This window comes from Bubalus bubalis, chromosome 4 (assembly GCF_019923935.1).
Source record: "Bubalus bubalis isolate 160015118507 breed Murrah chromosome 4, NDDB_SH_1, whole genome shotgun sequence".
NCBI lineage: Eukaryota > Metazoa > Chordata > Mammalia > Artiodactyla > Bovidae > Bubalus > Bubalus bubalis.
Window position 1 is genome coordinate 29260262 of NC_059160.1, and position 10575 is coordinate 29270836.

General features: G+C 42.4%; 1 long non-coding RNA gene across 1 annotated transcript in view; it reads right to left on the reverse strand.

Annotated features, from left to right (window-relative positions):
- Positions 1 to 9794, reverse strand: part of LOC123333209 — a 32074-nt gene extending 22280 nt beyond the window's left edge. The window contains exons 1-3 of the long non-coding RNA XR_006550407.1: positions 9581 to 9794; positions 2166 to 2267; positions 506 to 632 (exon numbers count right to left, since the gene is read on the reverse strand). This is a non-coding gene — a long non-coding RNA (uncharacterized LOC123333209). The remainder of the gene's footprint in view (positions 1 to 505; positions 633 to 2165; positions 2268 to 9580) is intronic.
- Between the last annotated feature and the right edge of the window lie 781 nt (positions 9795 to 10575).

The following is a 10575-nucleotide window of genomic DNA, read 5'->3' on the forward strand; positions in this document are numbered from 1 at the left end:
TTATCAGGCGGTGCAGTAATAAAGAATCTGCCTGGACTGCAGGAGATCTGAGTTCGATCCCTGGGTCGGGAAGATCCCCTGGAGAAGCGAATGGCAACCCACTCCAGTATTCTTGCCTGGAGAATTCTATGGATAGAAGAGCCTGGTGGGCTACAGTCCATAGGGCTGCAAAAAGTTGGTCATGAAAGAGCACGCATGCATGTGACCAGTGGGCTTGCCCCATGTGATAGTTGGGAACCTTGGGAGCCTTTACTGAAGTGCAGAGTGTAACCACCTCCTTGAGCAACAGAATACAAAAAAAACTAAAAAGGACTAAAAATAACCTCGGTCCTGGCAACTATGAACAGTAAGATACAAAAAGGCTACAAAGCAACGGCCACTGCTTTAGTGCCGGGAGCAAAAAAACGGTACTGCGCATGAGCCCTGCACACAGCACCACCAAGGGGTGGGCAGACCATCTAAGTCACGCCTTCTGCCCCACCCACCGATCCGCCCCTACCCTCACCTTATTTAAGGAACCAGCCAGCTCTCCTCGGCACCTGTTCCTAGTTTTCGATCTCCGGTGGTTCTGCGGGAGCCTCGAGAAAGACTTGTCTTAAATTCTCGTCTCACTTCTTGTCAGTTTCTATTGCCTGAAAAGCCCAAGGACCCAGGTCAGTAACAATTCAGGGTTGGTGGCAGTGTCCGTTGATAAAATGTTTCGAAAGTATTTTAAGACGTATCTTTAATCTACTTCTGCGAGTTTTTCTTAGAAAAAATAACCGAGCGAGTACCCAGAGGCATTTTGCAGTTTATTTTTTAAATTAAGGTGTCTATTCATCTCATGACCTAAGAAGTCCAACAGAGAAGTAACTAGGGGCTGGCTGGAGACCTGGGGTTGCTGTGAGGGAGCCCGGCTTCCCGCTTCCTGATGGCTATGCCTGGGGCCACCTGTGGGGAGCAGGAAGCCTATGAGGGAGGCAGAAAGTGTTCATCGCTCAGCGGTGTCCGACTCTGCGACTCTTTGCGACTCCATGGACTATATAGCGAACCGGGCTCCTCTGTGCATGGGATTTTCCAAGCAAGAATACTGGAGTGGGTGTCCATTCTCTTCTCCAGGGAATCTTCCTGACCCAGGGATCGAACCTTGTCTCCTGTGTCACAGGCTGATTCTTTACCGTCTGAACCACCAGGGAAGCCGACCTTAGGGGTGTCTGGAAAAGGAAGTGCTTAGTTTTCCTGCTTTTAGAATTAAGGAGGGCAGTGAGAATGGAGTTGAAGTGGGTGTTGAGTGAGTCAAAGGGCAGTACCCCACGACTTACCTGTCCATCTTTGAACTGTTCAAATAGAGAATATGCATTGTAAGCAGCCATTTCTTTTGGTGTAGTTAATCTATGAAAGCAGTTCACTGTATATTTAGTAGAAAGGGTATTTGATAAAATAGTATGTTTCATAGGACTCTGTGTTGTTAAAAATACATGTGTATACTGTACATTTGCAGAAAAACCTGATATATATGATAATTCTGGATCCTTAAAGACTTCTACATTCTCTGAATTTTTTTTTTGGCAAGCATTCATGCCTTAGTTTTAGAATAAGGAACAGAAAATAGATTCACGTTTTTATTTTTTTTTTAATATTTGTTTATTTAATTTATTTTTGGCTGGGCCTTCATTGCTGTTCCTGGGCTTTCTCTAGTAGTGGCCAGTGGGGGCTACTCTTTGTTGTCGTGCCAGGCTTTTCATTGTGGTGGCTTCTCTTGTGGAGCATGGGCTCTAGGGCACGTGGACTTCAATAGTTGCTGTGCATGGGCTCAGTAGTTCCCACTCTCAGGCTGTAGAGCTCTGGCTTAGTACTTATGGTTCGTGGACTTAGTTGCTCCACAGCACGTGGAACCTTCCAAGACCGGTGCTTAAACCCATGTCCCCTGAGTGGCAGGTGGATTCTTAAACACTGGACTACCAGGGAAACCCTCCCTAAATTTCCATTTTTAAGGTTCACACTGGACCTGAAATAGCAGATAAGCTAGTCAGTCAGTTAAAATCAACCTGATGAGGGCTTCTGAACCCACATGACCTCCAGATCTTAGCCATAAAACTTTCAAGATTGATTCAAGGCCAAGACTGTAAAGAGAATAAGCCATTTTAGAAAATACAGCTCTTTGTGGTCTGTTACGTTTCACTTACATTTCCAAGAGGACAAACTCCAGCACATCCCCAGTTGAGCGCAGTCGGTGAAGCCAAGTGATAACAGGAACAGGCTCAGCTCAAAATCATGAAAAACTGATTCTGAAAGAAGACAGATCAGCATGCCAGAAAGAAACATCATGGGTCAGGATACCAAGGAAAATTTGTTTGTAAGTTGGTCTGGTAGAAATTGATAACTGTAAACGGATCATCTCCAAGGAAATCTCAGGGAGAGCAATGTAATTCGCAGGTTCTCCTCAGAGCTTTGACTTGGCTTGTTTGATTGTTGGTGGAATGGCTCAGAGGTAATTGAAGACATTGTAATAGATGATTTGCAGAGTCACATTTTAAAATCAAAACTAGCCCTGTTTTAAAAAATTGTTGTTACTGTTTATCGCTACATCGTGTCCAACTCTTTTGTGACCCCATGGGCTGTATCCCACTAGGCTCCTCTGTCCATGGAATTTTCCAGGCAAGAATACTGGAGTAGGTTGCCATTTCCTTCTCCAGAGGATCTTCCCAACCCAGGGATCGAACCCAGGTTGCCTACCTTGCCGGTGGATTCTTTACTGCTGAGCAATCTGGGATAGTACCATGTAAATCTCCTATCTTGTTCAAAAGTCCTCAGGTCTGAAGAAGCACTTAGGCTTTGATCTTAACACTTCTGGAAAACTCAAGGGAGGCCTGTGATTCCTTTCAAAGTCTAGCCATGAATTCCCAAAAGATGCCGGTGGATCAACCAAATAAAGGAATCAGCACATAATACTGTGTGGGTACAGTATGTAAGCTATGATCCCTTTACCTCCTTTTATAAAAGAAAAAGGAAGTAAAAAGTAAAGAAGGTAAAATCTAGGGAGTTCCCTGGTGGTTTAGTGGTTAGGATTCCAGGGTTTCACTGAAATGGACTGGGTTCAATCCTTGGTTTAGGGAGCTGAAATTCCACAAGACTGGTGGCAAGGTTTAAAAAAAAAGAAGAAGAAAGTAAAAACTAGGAAACAACAGTCAATAATTGTATAAAAACATGAGAACTCGGGGTAGAGGGAGCTACCTACGACCAGAAAGTGGATCAGAAGCTAAGAGACTAATGATGGTCAAGAGCACCCAAGGACAATGTTCACTTAGCAGCTTCATTTGGTGTCTGGTGAAACCCAGGGAATATACTGTTTATAGTCAAATTTTAACAAGTCTGACTATCCGTGTTTCCTAAAGTATCTGCTTTTCTTAAGCCTAGCTGATTAACAGAATCATTTGGCTACTGCTGCTAAGTCGCTTCAGTCGTGTCCGACTCTGTGCAACCCCATAGATGGCAGCCCACCAGGCTCCCCCGTCCCTGGGATTCTCCAGGCAAGAACACTGGAGTGGGTTGCCATTTCCTTCTCCAATGCATGAAAGTGAAAGTGGAGTCGCTCAGTTGTGTCCAACTCTTAGCGACCCCATGGACTGCAGCTCCCCGGGCTCCTCCGTCCATGAAATTCTCCAGGCAAGAATAGCAAAGTGGGTAGCCATTCCCTTCTCCAGGGTGTCTTCCCGACCCAGAGATTGAACCTGGGTCTCCTGCATTGCAGGTGAATTCTTTACTGTTTGAGCTGTTTGCCTGTGCTGAGTCTTAATTGAGGCACGTGGGATCTTTGATCTTTGTTGTGGCTTGGGAATCTTTAGTTTCAGCATGTGGTATCCAGTTCCCTCATCAGGGCTTGAACCCTGGCGCCCTGCATTGGGAGCATGGAGTCTTAACCACTGGACTACCAAGAAAGTCCCCCTACCATCTCAGCTTTCTGATTCACTAAGTCTGGAGGGTATCCAAGAAAATTGCATTTTTTTTTTAACCATTTCATTTTTTAGATGAACTGTTAATAAGTTGTAATTTACATAAAATGCACCCATTTTAGATGTATGGTTAGGTGATTTTTTTTTTTTCTTGCAAATATATATGCCCCTCATAACCTTTACAACAATCAAGGTATAGATCATATCCATCCAACGAGGACTGCTTCCCCTAAGTGACTTTCAAACCTTAGCTATGAGACTTTCTAGAATGATTCAAACCCAAGTATAATTAGAAAACCATAAATCCCAAAATGTTCCTTTGTGTCCTGGCAAATCATGCCCCCAACCCACCCCTGACAGCCTCCACCCCAAGCAACCACTGATGTACTTCTTGACCCTGTGGATTGGTTTGCTTTATCTAGAATTTTGTATAAATAGATTTGTACGGTGTTTGCTTTGGGGGTTTGACTTCTTTGGCCCGGCGTAATGTTTTTGAAACTCATTCATGTTGTTGCAGATATATTTAAATAGTTTATTCCATATTAAGGGTAATAATGTTGCATTGAATGGATATACCGAATTTCTATATCCATTCATCTGTTGATGGATGTTTGGGCTGTTTCTAGTTTTTTGCTGTTATGAGTAAAGCTTCATATATATTGATATAAAAAATGTGAGCAGACATTTTCATTTTGTTGGACTAAATACATAGAAGTGGAGTTGATAGGTCCATATGGTTAGGTGTAAGTCTAACTTTTTAAGAAACTGCTGAATAGTTTTCCATAGTGGATAGTCCACTTTACTACCAGCAACTCTGAGGGTTGCAGTTGCTCCATATCCTTATTAACACCTGGTATTATCAGTCCATTTTAGCCATTCTATATTTGCATGTATGCTCAGTTGCATGCGACTCTTTGCAACCCCATAGACTTTAGCCTCCTAGGCTCCTCTGTCCATGGGATTTCCCAGGCAAGAATACAAGAGTCGGTTGTCATGCCCTCCTCCAGGGGATCTTCCCGACCAAGGGATCAAACCTGAGCTTCTTATGTCTCCTGTATAGGCTGTCGGGTTCTTTACCACTAGCGCCACCTGGAATGCCCCTGGATTACTGTGTCTAAAACGAAATGGTTTGTTTTCCATTTTTGTTCATTTTTAAGATTGTTTTGGCTAGTTTAGGTCCTTTACATTTCGATTTCAGGATTCAATTTGCTAATGCTTTGTTAAGGATTTTTATGTTTGTCCTTCAGAAACAACATTAATCTGCCGTTTTCTTGTAATGACTTCATGTGGTTTTGGTGTTGGCAGATTATGACCTCATAAAGTAACATATAAGAGCTTCCTCCTCTAATTTCTGAAAGAGTTTATGTATTATTTCTTCCTTTAATGTTTAATGGAATTCACCAGTGAAGCCACATAACATGGATTTTTCTTTACAGAAAGATATTTAAATATAAATTTTATTTAATTACTAGATATAAGACTATTCCAATTTTTTTATTGTTTCTTGAAATAGTTTTAGCAATTTATGTCCTCAATGAATTCATCCATTTTATTGATTAGCATAAAGTTGTTCATGCTACCTACCTCCTTATTAGCCCTTTAATACCTTCAGAGATGTCCCCTCTTTTATTCCTGATATTATTAGTTTCTATATCCCCTTTCTTTTTTCTTAGTCTAGCTAGAGGTTTACCCATTTTATTCACTATGTTTGATGGATTGTATTTTATTTCAAATTATTTTCTAATTTCCTTTGCAACTTCTGTAACCCATGAATTATGAGGATGTGTGTAATTTCTATATATCTGGGCAGCTTTCCAGATAACTTTTGCAATTAATTTCCAATTTAATTCTGTAGTAGAAAGGAACATTCTACAGCTTTTCAATCATTTTGTATTTATTAAGACTTAGTTTATGGCTCAGAATATTATCTGTCTTGATAAATGTTTCATGTGTACTTGAAAAGATAATATTGTTTCATGTCCCTTGTGTCCTTAGAGATGTTGTTGAGTCTTTTTGTTCTGTCAGTTGCTGAGAGATAAGTATTGAAAGCTCCAAGTAAAATTGTGACTGTGAATTTGTCTGTCTCTCCTTTTGATTCCATCTAGTTTCTTTGGTTCTGTCAGGTTTCACTTAGCATATTTTAAAATTTTGATATTAGGTACATGTGTATTTAGGATGGCCATGTCTTCAATGAATTGACTCTTTTGTCATTAGGAAATGTATTGCTCTTTAACACTGGTGAAATTCCTTGTCTTTATGTCTTTTACCTGAAAACTGGGTTTGCTTCTTGGTGGATGTTGAGCCAAAGGACAGAATTGGGAGAAGGAAGGATTTATTATTACTTGCAGCAAGTAGAGAGAACACCAGGGATCCTTCCCAAAGCAGTGTCTCCCTGGACAGCAAAATTGGGAAAGTTTTAAGCTAAGGGTTCATGCATATTCATAGTGGGATTTGGCTTTCCCCTGTGACTCAGCAGGTCAAGAATCCTCCTGCAATGAGGAAGACACTAGGGACTCTGGCTGGATTCCTGGATAGGGAAGATCCCCTGGAGTAGGAAATGGCAACCCACACCAATAGTTTTGCCTGGAAAATCCCATGGACAGAGGATCCTGGCAGGCTACAGTACATGGGGTGATGAAGAGTCGGACATGACTGAACTCATTGGGCAGTCCAGTCCAAACTTTAGTTGATTGAAGTCACTGAGAGTCAGAAAAGTCAACATCTTAGTCCCTTGGATTCCAGTTGATCTGGTGGTTAAAGGGCCTGAAAGTTGGTAATAGTCGCTCAGTGTGTCCAACTCAGTCATGTCCATGACCCCATGGACTGTAACCCACCAGGCTCTTCTGTCCATGGGCTTCTTCAGGCAAGAATATTGGACTACAAAAATACTGGGCTGGGTAACCATTCCCTTCTCCAGGGGTTCTTCCTCACCCAAGGATATAACCCAAGTTTCCTGCATTGCAGGGAGATTGCTTACCATCTGAGCCAAAGGGCCTGAGAAGAAATTTAAATCTAAAAAACAGCTCAAGAGAGTGCTCTAGGCTAGTCTTTACTATTGCAATACAGCTGGGAATCTTTACAGCTGATTTATTACCTTTGCTATTGTTACTTCTCTTGCTGATAACAGTCCTTTGTTTCTGCATTTTTTGTTCCCTTGTTGTTGTCACTCATGTCCCATTCTTTGTGACCCAATAGACTACAGGACACCAGGCTTCCCTGTCCTTCACAATCTCCAAGAGTTTGCTCAAACTCACATCCATTGAATTGGTGATGCCATCCAATCTTTGCATCCTCTTTGAGAGGCAAAGTGATAGGCAAGAAGTAGATTTTTTAGTATAGGACGCTTATAAGAGACGCAATCGGGCAGGCGAGGAAGCTCTCCCCGGAGGATTGAGTGGGCTACAGTTAATAATGGAAAAAAGGGGATGAGAAAAGACTGCCTTCTTCAGGTAGATGTAGATGCAGACATACATCATTAGCTCCTCCTTCATATTAGGCAGGAAATTGTCTGACCCTATGAGGTCAAACTGGAATTATCTTATTAGTACAAGGGTGGTGACCTTTCTTCCATCTAGTCACCAGGGGGATATCTTGAGGTTCTGTTTATGGTTTTATAATTAAGCAAGCCTGATTCATTGAATAATGTTCCAGTAGCTTTCTTGAGCTACCATTGGCTTAATAATGGCCTCCCAAAGTTTCTTAGGTTTCCTTCTCAATCTATAGTCAACCTATTGGGACTTCTACAACTACTTGTATAACTATCCTATTCTATCCCTATCAGTTTTATCTCCTTGCAGTCCAAGGGACTCTAAAGAGTCTTCTCCAGCACTGCAGTTCAAAAGCATCAATTCTTGATGCTCAGCTTTCTTTATAGTCCAACTCTCAGATCCATACATGACTACTGGAAAAACCATAGCTTTGACTAAATGGGCCTTTGTTGGCAAAATGATATCTATTTGCTGTGAAGTGATGGGACCAGATTCCATGATCTTCATTTTTTGAGTGTTGAGTTTTAGGCCAGCTTCTTCACTCTCCTCTTTCACCTTCATCAAGAGACTCTTTAGTTCCTCTTCACTTTCTGCCTTTAGGGTGGTGTCATCTACGTATCTGAGGTTGTTGATATTCCTCCCAAAATCTTAATTCCAGACAAGACAGAGTGTGGGCCATCTCAGAAGGCAAGAGCAGCCCCAGAATATGGGGTTGTCAGTTTTTACAGTTCAGTTCAGTTGCTCAGTCGTGTCCGACTCTTTGTGACCCCACTAACTGCAGCACTCCAGGCTTTCCTATCCATCACCAACTCCTGGAGCTTGCTCAAACTCATGTCCATTGAGTCGGTGATGCCATCCAACCACCTCATCCTCTGTTGTTCCCTTCTCCTCCTGCCCTCAGTCTTCCCCAGCATCAAGGTCTTCTCCAGTGAGTCAGTTCCTTGCATCAGGTGGCCAAAGTATTGGAGCTTCAGCATCAGTCCTTCCAATGAATATTCAGGACTGATTTCCTTTAGGATGGACTGGTTTGATCTCCTTGCTGTCCAAGGGACTGTCAAGTATCTTCTCCAACACCACAGTTCAAAAGCATCAGTTCTTTGGTGCTCAGCTTTCTTTATGGTCCAACTTTCACATCCATACATGACTACTGGAAAAACCATAGCTTTGACTAGATGGGCCTTTGTTGGCAAAGTAATATCTACTTTTTAATATGCTGTCTAGGTTTGTCATAGCTTTTCTTCCAAGGAGCAAGTATCTTTTAATTTCATGGCAGCAGTCACCATCTACAGTGATTTTGGAGCCCAAGAAAATAAAGTCTGTCACCATTTCCATTGTTTCTCCATCTATTTGCCATGAAGTTATGGGACCGGGTGCCATGATCGTAGTTTTCTGCATGTTGGGTTTTAAGCCAGCTTTTTCACTCTCCTCTTTCACTTTCATCAAGAGGCTCTTTAGTTCTGCTTTCTGCCATAAGGATGCTGTTTTTAGTTTTTACTGGAGTGGACAATTTCATACACTAATGAGTGGGAGGATTATTCTATTTCAGTTAAAGGATGGGATTTCCAGGAAGTGGACCACTGCCCACCTTTTGATCTTTAATGGTCCACCTTGTAACTGTCATGGTGCTGGTGGGTATGTCACTTAGCTTGCTGATGTGTTACAATGAGCATTTTTTAAGGCACTGAGGCTGAAGTTCAAGGGCAACTCGGACTATTTGGATTATTTAGTTCTAATCAGTTTATGTCATGTCCTCCAGGTATGTCATTCTTTTAAAGTTTGTGCCCTGTCCCCTTCCTTCCTGTTACAAAAACACTAATTTGCTTCCCAGGTAGTGCTGGTGGTAAAGAACCTGCCTGCCAATGCAGAAGACATAAGAGACTCAGCTTCCATCCCTGGGTCAGGAAGATTCCCTGGAGGAGGAAATGGCAACCCACTCCATGGGCAGAGGAGCCTGGTGGGCTACAGTCCATGGGATGTCACAGAGTAAGACACGACTTAGCTTGCACACACGTCCAGTTTACAGAGGTAGGCTGTATCCAGTCCCAGCCACCCAGTCAGGGTTTGAGATTAAATCCTGGAATAAGTAGTGGCATAATATCTAAAATAGGCCCAAGATGGCATTGCTCATGCTGAACCCCACATCAGCAAACTAAAACTTACCTAGGTATCTCTGCTCAGCTCTCCCAGAAAAGGAAGCTCTCCAAGTCAGCACTTGCCTGCTCAGCACAAGTTATATCACCCAAGAGATCTTCTTTACCCCATATAAGGAGGGCAGTGCTGCTGCTTTAACCAATTAGAGGATGCTTGTATAATTCCTTGATTCTTTTAGCTTTGGTCTGTAAGATCACTCATGTTGCACAGTTCTTTGGAGCTTCTTTCTATCTGCTAGATTGGATGATTCCTGACTCAAGAATTGCTGAATAAAGGCTTACTGGATCAGTCCATTGTCTATGGGTTTAACAGTATTTAACAAGTTGTATCCAACTGTTCGTGACCACATGGACTGTAGCCTTCCAGGCTCCTCTGTCCATGGAATTCTAAACGCAAGAATACTGGAATGGGTAGCCATTTCCTTCTCCAGGGGATCTTCCTGACCCAGGGATCAAACCCAGGTCACCTGCATTGCAGGCAGATTCTTTAATATCTGAGCCACCAGGGAAGCCCAAGTTTAAATTCAGGAAAATTAATTAGAAAAATATAAGTACTAGGCAGGAAAAAATTTCCAATACTTCTTTTCCCATTCATCTAGCCAAGTTTATTGGACACCTACTAAGTACCAGGGACTCAGTATGGCTGTTTAGAGATGTAATTGTGAGCAAAAATACATATGGCCTCTGCAGACTTTTAGTCTTGGTAGGGAGGTATGACCGGTAATTTAATCATGTAGCTATTGGCTCTGGAAAGATTGTTATGAAAGCATGTAAGAGGTGATCTGACAGGTGTGGTCGAGATGGTAGGGAAGACTTTCTCACGGAAGTAAATCCGAGCTGAGATCTAAAGAGTTGAGTAGGAGTTAATTAACAGGAGGGGAAGAAGCCAGAGGCTTGGGACAGGCTTTGGCAGTGAAGGAGCCTGAAATCAAGCCAGACCTTGATTGTTAGTCCTCAGCTTCAAGCAGTAGAAAACTGCTGCGTCATCTTGAGCAGGAGAGTGAC